Raw genomic sequence first — 17,455 nt, 5'->3', positions numbered from 1 at the left:
AGCCAGAGGGTACAAATGAGATAACAAGAAAAACAATAGCTAACATGTATTGGCCCTTTGCCATATGCCAGGAGCTCAGAAATAAACCAGATTCTACAGACAGACACCAGCACTTGCCATTCATTCAGTACCATTATACCTTCCAGACATTTCCAATAACTTCTAAAAATCCTCAGAGATCTCTCACACGTGGTCACACATGAGTTGGTGGCTTTGCCAAGTTTTCCTTCTCTCTCCTGCTTCAATATTCACTGCTGAAATCCTCTACCTAGGCTCAGCCGGGTACAAAACAGGGAGGTGCCTCCTGACAAAGGCTGGTTCCCGGGATCCTGAGGGGCCTGCCCTGAAAGTCTGATGAGTTGGGCATCGCACAACTGCAGGTGTAGTCACAGCTCTGGAGCGGCAGGAGCCAAGCACCTTATGGTCTCTGGAGCATTCCACATGCCAAAGCCTGACTGTGTTTCAGGCAGATAGTGGAGGACCAGGGAGACGCCTGCCCAGACTAAACAGCCCCTGCCTCCTCTACATGGAGATACTGCTGTCCAGCTTTGAGATTCAAACAGACTTTGAGTTTCAGAGCCAGGTGCAGATGATGGGGAATCATGGTCAAGGGTCGTTCTTTCAGTCCTACTAGTTTACTCTCTTTTAAGTTGCTAAGCTATTTGTTGGCTATCAACTGAGTTTCTCGATTTAACATCAGCAGCCCAATTTAGAGGGAATTCCCTTCAGAATCTGTCATTAGGGGGAGAGTTTGTTTTTGGTGTCTTCTTGATTGTCCATGTCTGTGATTTACAAATATATTGGTGAGAATTGAAAAATGCCGAGTCAAGGGACTGCTTAACAATTAAAAAAAATTCAAATGAATTTTACAGAAAAGCTTCAAAGAAGAGTATGGGCTGTGCTTCTGTTCCTCACCCAGCTACCACTAATATTAATAATGTATGTAACCATTGTACGATGATCAAAAACAGGAAATGAACCGTGGTCAGTAATGTTAATTAAATTGTACCTTATTGGAACTGTTTTCCCACTACTGTTCTTTTCCTCTTCTAGGATTATATCGTGGGTTCCATTGTTCTTTATTTTTTCTTACTCTCCTCCAGTCTGTAACAGTTCCTTGGTCTTTCCCTCCCTTTCATGACCTTGACACTTTTGAAGAGTACTTCACTTACTTTGTTCCCTCAGCATGGGTCTGCCTGACATGTTCTCATGTTATAATGAGATTAAAGTTTTTTGGCAAGAATGCCACAGAAATAATGTTGTCTCCTTCCTGGTGCGTCTTATCAAGGACTTCATAATATCAATACTTCTTTTTCCTGGTGCTGTTACCCTTGATTATTTGGCTAAGGTAGTATCTGCCACATTTCTTCATAAAGTTAAAATCTTTCCTTTGTAATTAATAAATATCTTGAGGAAGATAGATACTTTGAGACAATGCAAATATCTTTTTTTGTTTTTTTTTTTACCCTCAAGTTTTTATCCATCAATGTTAGCATCTATTGTTGATCATATTTACAACAATTACTGTGGTATTTGCTTAATAGTAATTTTTCTATTCCTCTCTTTGTCTCTACATATATTGTTTGGAATTATTTTGTTAGGAAAAAATTATTCAATTCTTTATCAATATGGTCTTATGGACAATTGGTGTTTTATTATGTGCTTTAAGACTCAATGCTATTGTTATTTATATTGTTACACTAATTGTACTTTGGCCATAAGGAGCACCTTTGGGCTGACTCCTGTATCAGAAAGCAATTTTTACTGGAACTAGGCATTAATATTATTCCCTTTTAATTGTAGAGTACACTTCTCTACCACATAATAATCATCACCTGAGAGACTTGTTAAAATATGACCTTTGTCCCCATCCCCAGTACTCTGATTCAGAAGCTGGGTTTGGACACTGTAATCTGCATTTTAACAAAATCTTAGATATATTATACCACTGGGCCTAAAGACACATGCTGAGAAACACTGTTTTAGAGACAGTGTTTCCGTCTATATTCTTCCGACTTTTGAATCCATAGGTCTTTATGTATTTCTGTCTATCCATGAACTACCTACCCACCCACCCACACATACACATTTACACATGTACAATTTTACTAGACATTCTGTTTTACAACCTGCTTTGTTTATAGTCAGTAATTTTATTAAAGTTTTTGTATGATATTGAACATTTTCAAGAGCTATGGAATTTTATGTACCATAGTTTGTTAGATATTTTTTGTTATAAATAATGCTGTTTTTATGTATATACATATATGTAATAATGTGTGTGTATATTTATATGTCATATATAACTAATTATTTCTTTAGAGTAAATTTATAGAAGTAAAAATGTTGAATCAAAAGTCATTTGATTCAACGTATGGATTCCATATGTTCCTTGATTCCATAAGGATTTGGAAATATATTGACAATTTGTCCCCTATTGACAATATATAATGGTGTTTTTTCCTCTACATTTTGACAATGTTCCATCATGGTTTTTTTTGTAAAATTGTTAGCAAAATAAAAGATAGCTAGTTTTTAACTGAGGTTCTTCTATTTTTGTGAAGTTGAACCCTTTTCATGTTTTCTTGCCCATTTATATTTCTTCCTGTAGATTGAAAAGTTGAAACTATACTTTTTGATCAAGAAAACTAAATGGGAAAGTGAAAATTTTAGGAAAATTGACTTTGTGACAAAATGAAAGATTGATTGTACAGTTAAGAGTTGGAGACAGGGGTTGCATATCTACTCAGCTACTGAAAATAAAAAACTCATACAAAAGTTATATTCTGTGTGTACACTCCACACAGTACTTTTCACTCTGCTCTTTAATCACCACTTCTCCCTGAAGTTATGAATGGCTCATCTCCTAAGGGTAGGGGCTTTATCTTGTTTCATTTACACTCCCCCACCTCAATTTCCATCTCATAGAGTTTTTGGCATCTAGTCTTATTGTCAGTACCTGTTAGCTAAAAGAATAAAAGAATATCCCATTGATGGTGAAACATTTAGTATCATCTTTGTACTGAGAGGAGAGTATCATTCACTCTACTGCGTCAAGATTGGAAATTATATATATATTTTTTCCACTAAAATCTGTCACTTATCCTGCTGCTAAAGGCAATTGTTATCTGCTGGCTGCTAACTTTTTCCCTTTTATCCTTCGTGTCCTGCCTATCTCAAAAAAGATTTTCCTTGGGTCAAACTAGTTAAAAATAATTAAATAAACTTAAAGGATGATTTCCAGAAACTCTTAGTAAGTTGGTTATTGCTGTTAGCAATAAAACTAAGCTGTAAGATTTCTGGGAGCAAAGAAAAAAAGGTAAACATGTTGAATTGTATTGCTTTTATTGCCTGTGGAAGGAACCTCAGTGAAAAGAAACAAGGGGAAAAAAACATTTCATCACCAGGATCTTTTTGTTAAAGACACATTGGGTCATATTAAGTACAATGTCTTCTGCTAACATTTTTGGGAAAAAAAGAAAAACAACAGCACATACTTATGCATGTACACATTTTGCATATAGATGTAAATATGTTTTTATCCTTTCTGAGGGCACAGTAATATAGCCTAATTCAGTGAGTGTATTTTAATAGAACATTGTCCAGGTATATTGCTTTCTGAAAATCCAAATTTATACAGGAACAGAACTTAGAAAACCTAGATCCACATGAGAGAAGGAAGCTGAGGCACAGTTAATCTTATAAGAATGTCAACCAGGCATCCACAAGTGCTTGAATAAACTTCAAGATTCCTGTATATTCCCCCAATTTTTTGCAATATATAGATATTCTCTGGAGAGAATGTCTGTCTCTGCCTCTTATTTTCAAAGGGGTCATTAACCCAATCTGCTTAGGAACTACCTAGCTAGACTAGCAGAAAACCCCCAAATCATTTTAATTTGACTTATATGTGATGCTTTCTGAGTAATTTTAAAATTCTCATTCCATAACCTAAGAATCAGAAAAAGATACTGTGGGATTTTTTCTAGGAGGAGTCAGGGGAGTAAAAATGAGGCTGGCATTCTGGACTTGCATAGTCGAGAGAGCTACTGGTGTGAGGAAGCTGATGGAAACCCAGCGCTGGCTTTCCAGGTGGGTCCCTGCTTATTTTATAACTCCAGGCCGTAAATTCCAATTGCTTCTCTACTTTTCTAATTTCAAAATCTCTCATTAAAAATTTATAGTGAGCAGTCATCCAGCTATTTATGACCATGTCTAGACAACTGAAAAACAGCAAATGGTGGCGGGTTCGATTCGGCATTTTTGCTTGTCTTGGTGACCAGTTCAGATCAGCGCAGAGCTGATCACATCACTTGAGTGGAAATCAGATGTTAATGTCATTGGAGAAATTGACCTGGGGAGAAAAACTGATCATCTTCTCTGGAGGTGGCCTGGGCCACGGACAGATATTCATTTTTTGTTTTCAAGTGTGTGTCAACAGGGTTACTGTAGTAGTCTACTCAGGCCGCCATAACAAAATACTGCTGGGGAGGGATGGTGCTTAAACAACAGAAATTTATTTAATTACAGTTTTGGAGGCTAGAAGCACAAGATCAAAGTGGTGTCAGGGTTGGTTTCAAGAGATGCCTCTCACCTTGGGTTGCAAAAGGCTGCCTTCTTACTTTGTCCTCAAATGGCCTTTTCTCTGTGCACACCAATCCCTGGGATCTCTTCCCTTTTCTTATCAACACCACCAGTCCTGTTGTATTAGGACTCCACCATCATGGCTTCATTTAACCTTAGTTGCCTCCCTAAAGCTCCTATCTCCACATTTAGTCACATTGTGGATTAGGGCTTCAGCATGTGAATTTTAAGGTGACATAATTCAGATCATAACAGTCCCTGACTACAACAAGTTTCTTGTACAAGTGAGGTGACACTCCATTGTTTTTAGGCAATATTCCTTAATTACCTCTGTGGCAGTGAGACCCATTTCAGTCACCTATCTTGAGGAGGGATTATTAGTTAGCATTCATAAATTGTTCAGAAACCGCCTCTGCTTTATTGACACTGTTACCGACAAAATGCCTGGAGACAGGGAACACTCAGGACACCCGATGGGGAGGATGGGCAATGACAAGTGTTATGGCCACTAGAGAATTCTGACTTTCAGAGACAGAAGCCCAGAGTAAATAATGTCTTATAATCCATGTCAGTGGAGTGGGGCTGGCACAGTGAGAGAATCCATGGTTCAGTGCCCAGATTTTCCCCATTACAGAGTGTGCATTTGTTTGCTTGTGGGGTAGTGGGCTATGTGTAATTCTTAATGATGTGGCAAATTGGAGGATTGTGGAAGCACCAGATCTTCGCAACCTGTGTATGGAAAGATCATAGGATGATAACATTTGAGAAACAATAGATTTAGAGAATTAAGGAATACTAGTAGTGCCCTGTGTTTGTTCGGTGCTTCACAGTTGAGGAGGCTTTTCTATAACATTGCCGGGCCGAGGCCAGTACCAGGTGTAGACACCTGGACAGAGCTGGGCTGGCCAAATTTTTTCTGCTGTAAATTTGGAATTGGGATTGAAAACAATTGGTTGATCTTTGCTGATGTCTGCTTCTAAGGGTATATGAACCCAGGAGCTGTGAGAAAGTTGTATCCAAATGGACCCAGTAAAAGCTGTTTGGCAGAAAGACGAGTGAATTAGATATGCAGAGTGTGGCAGAGATGGATTACGGAAAGGGAGAGAAAAAGAGGGCAGGAAGGCAAGAGCAAGAGAGACAGGTGACAAGAAGGCTGAGACTCAGCAAGTAATGGCTTAGCTCCTCATGGACATGGAGGCAAATTCTGCCTGGCACGGTCATCTGTGTGGGCAGGGGGTAGGAGCAGTTCACAGAATAGCAGAAGGGGTATTGTTGTGAGCTTTGGAAACCCCCTAATGGTTTTACTAGTTTTACACTTCAGATTCTGGAGTAATTTTTACTTCATTAAACAATACTGCTTTCTAGAACACTCACAAAGCTATGAACACTATAGTTTAAGTTCTGGAGACATATCTCAATGCAAAGAACATATTCATGCAAGGAAACACTTTCAAAATAACTCATGACATTTATATATAAATCTCAGAAATATGTTTTCAGTATCTTGATTGTTCTTCTCTGATCTACTGTCCTATACACCACAGGTCTTCTGATGCACCTTGCTCCAATGTTCTGCTTCCAGAAAAACCCCTTTATCTTCTCCTAACAGCCTTCTGAGGTCTCCCTCACTCTTTCTTAGTTACACATTTAATCACTTTCTAGAAGGGTGAAGAAGAAAGAATGGGAAAGTTAAAATTTTCCTATTAGCTTACAGAGGGCAATTAAAGGCTGCAAATAGCCTACTTTTATGATTTGTGTCCCTATATACTTATGATAGTATAAAAAGAACATGTAATCCCAGAATTGTGAGAGCTAAAAAAGACTTTTCAAATCATTACATCTAGACAACAATTCTACAAATGAGGAACCTTGGTCCTAGATTTGAGAAACACCTTAATAAAGATTATACATTTAGATAATAGTCTGGGCTAGGCACAGTGGCTCAAGCCTGTAATCCCAGCACTTTGGGAGGCCAAGGTGGGCAGATCACCTGAGGTCAGGAGCTCGAGACCAGCCTGGCCAACATGGTGAAACCCCATCTCTACTAAAAATACAAAAATTAGCTGGGCATGGTGGCAGACGCCCATAATCCCAGCTACTCAGGAGACTGAGGCAGGAGAATCACTTGAACCTGGGAGGCAGTGGTTGCAGTGAGTTGAGATTGCGCCATTGTACTCTAGCCTGGGCAACAGAGTGAGACTCTGTCTCAAAAAAAAAAAAAAAACCTGATCACATGACTATTTCCTATTTCAGAGGAGCAAATGACTGAACTTCTCATATAATTGTACAGTGCTGGAACTAGCAGGAGTTTAGAGATCACTTCTTTTAGCCCCCTTACTTTGTAGGTGAATGAATTGAAGGTAAAAATCAAGTGAGGGCCAGGCATGGTGCCTCACAGCTGTAATCTCAGCACTTTGGGAGGCCAAGGAGGATTACTTGAAGTCAGGAGTTCGAGACCAGCCTGGCCAACATAGTGGAACACTGTCTCTACTAAGAATACAAAAATTAGCCAGGCATGGTGGCACGTGCCTGTAATCTCAGCTACTCGGGAGACTGAGGCATGAGAGTCGCTTGAACCTGAGAGGTGGAGATTGCAGTGAGCTGAGATAGTGCCACAGCACTCCAGCCTGGGTGACATAGTGAGACTGTCTAAAAAAAGAAAAAAAAAGAAATGGAACTATGGTTTAAATAAATTGACACAAGGAACTCTAATTGGTAATACCAATAATCTCTTGAGTAAAACCATGTTTGACACGTTTTCTCTCACTAACACACACACACACACACGGAGCCTTATGCACTTATCCCTATGTTACGTCTTGGGGCTGCCGGGGAGATGCTAAGAAATATTCAGAATACCTAGGTCTTTGTGGAGCAGAGTTTGGAAGCCCCTGCAAGCTGCCCATGTCAAGACATTCCCTATCTTTACAACACATGGTCTGGGAGAATGCAGGATTTAGCAGGAGAATGTGTCGGAGAAAATGCATTTGTTCTAAAACGTTATACTATAACTTACATATTTCTACAAAACAGCTTTAGAACACAGAGAAAAATGAAAGTAAGAGGAGATAAAAACATCTGAGATTTGGCGCAGGTGACTTCTTAAAAATCATTATTTATTTTTAAACAATCTTAAATTCTTAAACATCTTCTGAAGAGGCGGAAGTATATGGGCTTGGTTCTTTTGACTGAGGATCCGTCCCTAATCAATCGATGATTGGAGGAGAAAACTGGTTGTCATTACTCTCCAACATACAGGTCAGACACAAATCATTTTACTTATTCTCAAGGTGCTTGCTAACCCCCCAAACATCTTTGCGTAGCAGGGGAACTAAAATTTCTTCTTGCATTCACATTTGTTCTCATGAAGGCATGCCAGCAAAGCTAACAAGGAATTTCCTGGACATTTTGAATAACGAAAGAACACAAACTGGGGTGATAAGGGCTAGGTTAAGGATGAACTTGAGGGAATTTTACAATAAAATCCAAATGAAAGGCAAGTTTGAAGGAATGGAGTTGAAATGAAGAATAAGAGGATGACATTTCTTTCATGACTAGTTAATGGAAGGACTCCAAAACTGGCTTCTCCTTACTCATCTCCATCTGTCAAAAATTATACCAAAGGCCTCATCTAATAGTGTTCTTAAACTACTTTGAATTTGAAATGTCACTAGCATAGGAATTAGAAATTTCTCTAAAATTCAGTTTTCATATTTGTTCTTGTATACAAAAAACAACCGCAAGCCTAAATCATGGCATTTTAAAACTAAAAAGAGTTTGAATCCTTAAAATAAATATATATGTTTTATAAATAGTAATGTGATATTTGATTGAATTAATATAAAAGAAGAACACAAATGCAAAGCCTAAGAAATATTTTTTAAGAAACTGAAAAGGTAAAATAAGCCCAAGTAAAAAGCAATGAAAATAGTTTAAATTAAAATCTGGAAGGAAATGGCTCTATTGTAAGACTTTTAAAAAGATGTAGAACATATTTTAATAAGACGTTCATAGTGAATATTTAAAAATTTTAAGGACTCTAAGCAGAAATGGCCTACCTGAAGCTCAGACTAAAAAAAAAAAAAACTGCTATATAATTATAAATCTGATTCTAATATGCTCTTATTTTATCTACATTAAAATATTCTTATGAAGAGAAGAAAGCTATTATTGTGCTAATTTCACTTTCCTTTCAGAGCACTGAAGTACTCTGGTTATAGACTCTACAGAAATTCTTGGACAAGTAGATTTTTGTGTAAGAAAATTCAAAAGCTAACAATAAAACCATATTATGATCATGAATGATGTAATTAAAATTAATACGCCATATCAAAGTCACCCCCAAAAGAACTTTTATTTTAATATCTGCTTTTATAATTTCCAGTAATTGCAAAGTAATAAATGCATTCATGTCCAAATTCATTTGGCATGACTTAACACTTAAAATGAAAATGAGAAGGATTTGCAAGTAAACAGTGTGATTATCTTCACTGTATCATGGATAATTTTCCATTAGGTTGGTTGGGACAGCTAATTGTGTACCTGGGTAGAAGAATAAAGTATACAAATAATATTGCTACTGTATTTTAATAAGATGAGCCAATGGCATTTTTACATGTAAGAACATGTTTTTCTTCTGCAAAAGAGGAGAAAATGTTTGGGAAATGTTTTAGTTTAAAGTTAGTATTCTGTGGTAGAAATGAACCCTGGAGGTGGAACAAGAAAACCCAATTTTGACACTAATCTCTGTCATTTATTAAGTGTGTGGTTTTAGTCAAATTAATCACTGGGAGCTCAATTTTCACATCTGTACAATGAGGAGATTGAACCAGAGCATTAATTAAAGACCTTTCAGACCTAATGTATTTATGATGACTATAAATGCTTCTAAAAAATAAAATGGAAATTATCAGTGAATAACTTCACAATAACAAAGGACTACAGATGGCATAGAGTCCATATATAATAAAAATGCAAAAGGAAAAATATGCCTTAATTCCCATATTTGAGAAAATTAAAGAGCAGGCATGACTAAAACCCTGGGACATCAACATGAAATATATAAAGTGCTACAACTTAAAAAAATACCTTTCTTCTTAACATACTTGCATTCCATATTAAACATAACTTCTACTGAAACATTTTTGGAAGGATTTCAACTATTACCATTTTCAGCATTTAAAAAAATTATTTCATTCTTCTGATTTCAACTTTTTATGTAATTATGAGTTAAGTTACATAACTGAAATAAAGTACGTTTTTAGATATTTTATAAAACCTTAAATAAAATTTTTTGAAGCTTTTCTTTATGTCTTGGAGCCCAGAAATGTTTTTTTTCTTGCCTCAATCTTTTTCATGGCTCTTCAATATCTTCTAGGTACTAGGTACTGGGCGGTGGGTGTATATACTGCCTAAGTGGAAAAAAAAAATGACCCTGTAAAATTTCCTCACTTCTTTTTCTTTCTTGAGATGGAGTTTTGCTCTTGTTGCCCAGGCCGGAGTGCAATAGTGTGACCTCAGATCACTGCAACCTCTGCCTCCCGGGTTCGAGTGATTCTCTTGCCTCAGCCTCCCAAGTAGCTGAAATTACACGTGCCTTCCACTACGCACAGGTACTTTTTGTATTTTAGTAGAGATGAGGTTTCACCATGCTGGCCAGGCTGGTCTCGAACTCCTGACCTCAGGTGATCCACCCGCCTCAGCCTCCCAAAGTTCTGAGATTACAGGTGCAAGCCACCATGCCCGGCCACATTTCTTGGGTGAATAAATTCTAGCCTTGAACATACTTCAATATTTATTCTCAGTCTTGTCCCTTTCACCCTTTGTCTCCTTCGTTTTGGAGGTGAGGGTAAAGTTTCTTAGGAGGGACTAACTGTAAACTACAGGGACTGTGTTACTCCATGTGAGTAATGCAGAAAACCTGTTGTTCTGTCAAAGATTTGCTATCCCTCCAAACACCATGCCTGCCACAGAGCAGAGGCTCACTACCTTTGCCTGACACAGTCAGAGCAGGACAGAAGTGGAAACTTTCTCTTTGCTCCTTCCCACCTTCCATCTCTGGGCAGGGTTTTGATAGAATCATGGCAACTATTCCAATCTTCTTTTCTCTCCCCCCAGAGTGCTGCAACTGTGACTTACTCTTAGATTCTTTTCCCTGGAGGGGCAGCATTCAACTAACAGTAAGTTTAGGAAACACAGAATGTTAATATCCGGGGTAAGAGGAGACAGGAAAGAATGCCTCATGTGTGAGCCTTTTCAACTCAACAGCACCTCTCAGGATAAACCTGGCCAACTCTGTCTGCAAGGTGCAAGATGATGGTGAAAAAGAAAAAGGAAAATAGGATAAGGTTACTGACAAAGAAACTAGAGTGGTCATAATGAATGTGGTCTTAATGGGACAAATTTCTTGGAGTCAGATGTGCTTCAGCCACTCGCTGTACTTGATAAAGAGGACTTTTTGCCACAGTAAGTCTTGCTCCTGTTCGAACTGTTTGTCTTCAGTCTGGCTTTTATGGAATCACTTTCTCTTTCATTATAGCCCCTGTCTCAGGGATAGAGTTGCCAGCTAAGATACAGGCACCCAGTTAAATTTGAATTTCAGAAAAACAATGAAAAATTTTAGTATATTTCCCAAGTATTACATACATACTTATATATCCTCTATTTGCGTTTGCAAAATCTGACATCCCTACTCAGGGATCAATCAGACTAGCCTGACCCATGACTCTCATAGGTCTTTCTGCTCACTTTCCTAAAAAGCCATATGGAAATTCTATCTCTTGGTTTCCAGTTCCATGCATTTGCTCTAGGCAAGCTAGCACCATATATTGACTTAGTGGTTCCAAGCAAAACATTCTACAAGCCGTCTCAAACAGGCACAAAACTGAGGAGCACGGTAGAGTATTCCACCACTCTCTGAGACCAGCTGCTTGTGGGCCCCACACAGGTAAAGATAAGACCAGACCCACACATGTCAGACCATTGCCAGAAGGTCTGGCTCTACAGAATGCAGACCTTATCTGTGACAAAATAGAGCCAGAGTTTCCTCAGAGGTTGGCACATGCAGAGATCTGATGCTCCTTTAGAAAGGACCCACTGCTGTCTTCAGCTTGGAGAAAAGGGCTCAGCATGGTTCCCTACCTTCTGTTAGATAGTGGCTAGTCTATCTAAGTTAAGGTGCCATATTAGGAATTAGAGGGTGAGTCATTGGAGTTGGCTGATATTAGTTTCTCAGCAATGGTGCAGGTCCCAGGATTGTAAGGGATGTCCATAGAAGCCATGCGAAACTTCTGTTCTTGCCAGGCCTTCTGCCAATGGCCTGACATATGTGGGACTGGTCTTGCCTTTGTCCTTGTGGGGTCCACAAGCAGCTGGTCTCAGAGAGTGGTGGAGTGGTCTACTATGCTACTCAGTTTTGTGCCAGCCTGGGATTCTTGTTTGTAGAATGTTTTGCTTGAAACCACAAAAATCAATACATGGTACTAGCCCACCCATACCAAAGAGTAGACATTTGCCATCATGCCTACAACAGTGTGCTCAGAACCAGGCAAAAGGGCAAATTTAACGTTTTTTAAAATATTTATAGTTTAAGTTCTAGGGTACATGTGCACAACATGCAGGTTTGTTACATATGTATACATGTGCCATGTTGGTGAGCTGCACCCATTAACTCGTCGTTTACATTAGGTATATCTCCTAATGCCATCCCTCCTCCCTCCCCACCCCACAATAGGCCCCAGTGTGTGATGTTCCCCTTCCTGTGTTCTCATTGTTCAATTCCCACCTATGAGTGAGAACACGTGGTGTTTGGTTTTTTTGTCCTTGCGATAGTTTGGTGAGAATGATGGTTTCCAGCTTCATCCACGTCCCTACAAAGGACATGAACTCATCCTTTTTTATGGCTGCACAGTATTCCATGGTGTATATGTGCCACATTTTCTTAATCCAGTCTATCATTGTTGGACATTTGGGTTGGCTCCAAGTCTTTGCTATTGTGAGTAGTGCCGCAATAAACATACATGTGTATGTGTCTTTATAGCAGCATGATTTATATTCCTTTGGGTATATACCCAGTAATGGGATGGCTGGGTCAAATGGTATTTCTAGTCCTAGATCCCTGAGAAATTGCCACACTGTCTTCCACAATGGTTGAACTAGTTTACAGTCCCACCAGCAGTGTAAAAGTGTTCCTATTTCTCCACATCTTCTCCAGCACCTGTTGTTTCCTGACCTTTTAATGATCGCCATTCTAACTGGTGTGAGATGGTATCTCATTGTGGTTTTGATTTGCATTTCTCTGATGGCCAGTGATGAGCATTTTTTCATGTGTCTCTTGGCTGTGTAAATGTCTTCTTTTGAGAAGTGTCTGTTCATATCCTTTGCCCACTTTTTGATGGGGTTGTTTGTTTTTTTCTTGTAAGTTTGTAGATTCTGGGTATTAGCCCTTTGTCAGATGAGTAGATTGCAAAAATTTTCTCCCATTCTGTAGATTGCCTGTTCACTCTGATGGTAGTTTCTTTTGCTGTGCAGAAGCTCTTTAGTTTCATTAGATCCCATTTGTCAATTTTGGCTTTTGTTGCCATTGCTTTTGGTGTTTTAGACATGAAGTCCTTGCCCATGCCTATGTCCTGAATGGTATCGCCTAGGTTTTCAGATGTTTTATGTCTAGTTCACATGTGCTTTTCAGGCTCTTCAGAGAAGACCTAACATAGGGGAAGGACACTGCACTTTTCACTTTCTGAAATACTTTTGTAAAATGAAAATAGGTAAAAGTCTACCTTAATGACACTCTTGAAGGAAAAAGATGTCACAAACAGACCACTGCAGTGAAGGATACGAGTAGAAAGGAGAAAGGGCAGTGCCCACCTTTAAACTTAAAAACAGTGTGAGCCCATTTCTCAGTAGGAATCTCAGTCCTTTTTATCACCGATGTTGGAAGTCAGCTATTCCCACAGTGTCCGTCTCCCTGGGTCATTATGCCTCCTTCTGCAGTTCAGACTGTGTCCGCAAAGTGCACCCTTAAATTTACATTTTTTAGGGAAACTTCTGGTTCTGAACATGTACAAGTCTCACATGTCTATGTTTGTTACCCTTCTCTGGTCACCCTAGAAACACCCATTCTGCTTCCCCAGATAATTCTCCAATGATTGCCTATTCCACATGATCACTTGTCATCTCAAAACCTAGGAATTGCAGGAATGATCCTTCTAATAAGACTGTGTCTTCACTCAGAAGAATGCATTGCTCCACGGATTAAAGTTGACATAATTCATTAAAGAAGAGTTTGAAGTATTTGAAGAATCAAACCTTTTTTTCAAGAAGAAAATGTTTCTCAAAAAGCCAGTGGGTTATGATAAAAATTCAAACATATAAAACATTTTATTGTGAAGCATCTGGTTTAAACTCTGCCAGCTTAATATTCATTAGACATAATTACATTTAAATAACTATTTTCTTTTGTGTGTATCCAGTAAAAGTTTCTCTCTGACATAGAAATTTCATAACTCTATGCTAACAAAGCAACTTCCTAACTGTTGACCAGCAATTTTTGTTTTAATCACTTGATATGGTTTGGCTCTATCCCCACCCAAATATCATCTCGAATTGTAATCCCCACACGTCAGAGGAGGGACATAGTGGGAGGTGATTGGATCATGGGGGTGGCTTCCTCCATGCTGTTCCCATGAGAGTGAGTGAGTTCTCTTGAGGTCTGATGGTTTGAAAGTGTGTGGCAGTTCCCCCCACTCCACCTGCTTTGCCATGGTAAGACATGCTTGCTTCCCTTTCACTTTCTATCATGATTGTAAATTTCCTGAGACCTCTCAGCCATGTTTCCTGTTTAGCCTGCAGAACTGTGAGTCACTTAAACTTCTTTTCCTCATAAATTACCCAGTCTCAGGTAGTTCTTTATAGTAGTGTGAAAAAAATACACCACTTTATTCCAAACTCTGCTCAAAATCAACTTTCTCTATGAAACCCTCCCTTTACTAAGCAGGTTAGAAGGAGGCTAGCCACTGCCCCTTAACCACTCCTATAGAAATTTATCAAACAACACCCTTGCTCATGCACTCACTCATAGGAGTTTGCAAACTTGTCCCTCACCTCCTTCACAAAGCACACCAGAGCAAAATAGCTGCAGATGGAGCTTCAAGAGCAATGTGTCCCCTATACACAGCTCCTGATTCTTTAGAATGAAATGGGTCTAATGTTTTAGTGGGGATTACTTGGTTGAAAGTAGGAAAGACTAAGTTTGTCTAACCTAAGCCAAAAGGGAAATTACTGAAAAAAAATTGAAGGGCTTAACTGGGAAACCCAAAGAAGAAATTTGGAAGCACAAAAAATCAAGGCAGCAAGAACTGCCTGAGAGCCTTGTTAGACTCTCCCTCGGCAGCCTTTGCTTCACTCTGCTCCTCATTCCATTTCCAAGAAGAACCCACAGAAATACAAAAGATCATTGAAGACTACTATGAACACCTTTATGCATGTAAACTAGAAAACCTAGAAGAGATAGATAAATTCCTGGAAAGATGCAATCCTCCTAGCTTAAATCAGGAAGAATTTCCACTGGTCCTTGCTGAACTACTGGCCCCTCTACCTCCTTGTCATAGGAAACACAGGGCACTCTATCAGCAATCCCCCTGGGCTGCACCCTCATGGTGGAGAGGGATTTACTCAAATCGAAATGAGGATGCTATGGACAAAAGATGAAGGACTGTTTTAGGTAAGCAAAAATATCAGCTAATCATCCCCATACATTTTATTGGAGATAGTAGCATAGGTACCTCTAGAAGTCCCTTAGGATACATGTTGCAATAACAGGCAACATAATAAAGGAGAAAGTGCTTGAGCAGTGGAGGCAGAACCACCTGATTTACCACTTAGCAGCTGAGTGGCCAGTCCTTTCTGAGCCTCCATTTTTCTCACGGGTAACATAGACCTATCACATGAGGTGATTGTGGGGATTGTATTAGATAATACATAAGAAATACTTTGTTCAGTATCTGACATACAGTGGGCATTCTAAATACTAGTAGTTTTACTTACTTTGCTCAGTGGCATTCTTCCCCAGCAATTCTAAACATAACGCTGGAGCTTGTGGTTGCTTTTAGGCAAATATTGTCTCTTTGGAAAGCCTGAACCGCTTTATATTAATAGATGTAATCCCCATTTAAAGTCCTTGGTGCCTTCAGTAATTAATATTTTCTTGATCTTTTCCTAACTCTTCTATTTAATTATTGTATCTTTCATTTTATTGTTTTATTTCACCTTTGCTGTGCATTTTTAAAAATATTTTAACCTATTTCGCCAGTACCACTGCTACACCTCCCACTTTCCCTGCCATGTCCCTGCACTTCCTCTGTGTATCCACATCAGCAAAGAGCACCCTCATCTATCCAATTGCTTACTAGGACTTGTGGTTATCCTACTTATCCTGACATATTTTCCTCACTATCTTGCATGGAGTCTATCAATAGCCAGGTCCTGTGGATTCTGTCTCCCAAATATTTCTTTTTTAAAAAAACTAATTTCAGTATGTATTAAAAATTTCCACAAGACATGTCATCTTTTCAAAACAAAGTAATAACTTTTAACAACAACAGACCCCAAAAATCAAAGTAAAGCTAGTTGACAATATTTTTATATCCATTTGTTCTTTAGGAATACAGAAATTTTATGTACATAAAATTTAACTGTATATTTAATATTACCTCTAATTTCTTTTTTTTAATTTCCATAGGTTATTGGGGAACAGGTGTTGTTTGGTTACAAACACAAAGCTGGCTTTTTGGAAGGATAAATAAAATCAACAGACCATTGCAAGGTTAACCAAGAAAATAAGAGAGAAAATCCAAATAAGCTCAATCAGAAATGAAACAGGAGATATCATAACTGACATCACAGAAATACAAAAGATCATTCAAGGCTACTATGAACACCTTTATGCAAATAAACTAGAAAACCTAGAAGAGATAGATAAATTCCTGGAAAGATACAATCCTCCTAGTTTAAATTAGGAAGAACAAGATACCCTGAACAGACCAATAACAAGCAGTGAGTTTGAAATGGTAATTAAAATTTTACCAACAAAAAAAGTCCAGGACGAAACGGATTCACAGCAGAATTCTCCCAGACATTTGAAGGAGAATTGGTACCAATCCTACTGACCCTATTCCACAAGACAGGGAAAGAGAGAACCCTCCCTGAATGATTGTATGAAGCCAGTATCACCCTAATACCAAAACCAGGAAGGGACATAACCAAAAAAGAAAACTACAGACCAATATCCCTGATGAACATAGATGCTAAAATCCTTAACAAAATACTAGCTAACCGAATCCAACAACATATCAAAAAGATAATCCATCATGATCAGGTGGGTTTCATACCAAGGATGCAGGGATGGTTTAACAGATGCAAGTCAATAAATGTGATACAGACATAAACAGAATTAAAAATAACAATCACACGATCATCTCTATAGATGCATAAAAAAAATTCAACAAAATCCAGCATCCCTATGATTAAAACCCTCAGCAAAATCGGTATACAAGGGACATACCTCAATAGAATAAAAGCCATTTATGACAAACCCACAGCATAATACTGAATGAGGAAAAACTCAAAGCATTTCCCCTGAGGATTGGAACAAGACAGGATGTCCACTCTCATCACTCCTCTTCAACACAGTACTGTAAGTCCTAGCCAGAGCAATCAGGCAAGAGAAAAAAATAAAGGGCATCCAAATCAGTAAAGAGAAAGTCAAACTGTCGCTGTTTGCTGATGATATGATTGTTTACCTAGAAAACCCTAAAGATTCCCCCAGAAAGCACCTAGAACTTAGATAAAAGAATTCAGCAAAGTTTCCAGATAT

This window comes from Gorilla gorilla, chromosome 11 (assembly GCF_029281585.2).
Source record: "Gorilla gorilla gorilla isolate KB3781 chromosome 11, NHGRI_mGorGor1-v2.1_pri, whole genome shotgun sequence".
Classification (NCBI taxonomy): Eukaryota; Metazoa; Chordata; class Mammalia; order Primates; family Hominidae; genus Gorilla; species Gorilla gorilla.
This window is presented reverse-complemented; position numbering follows the sequence as displayed.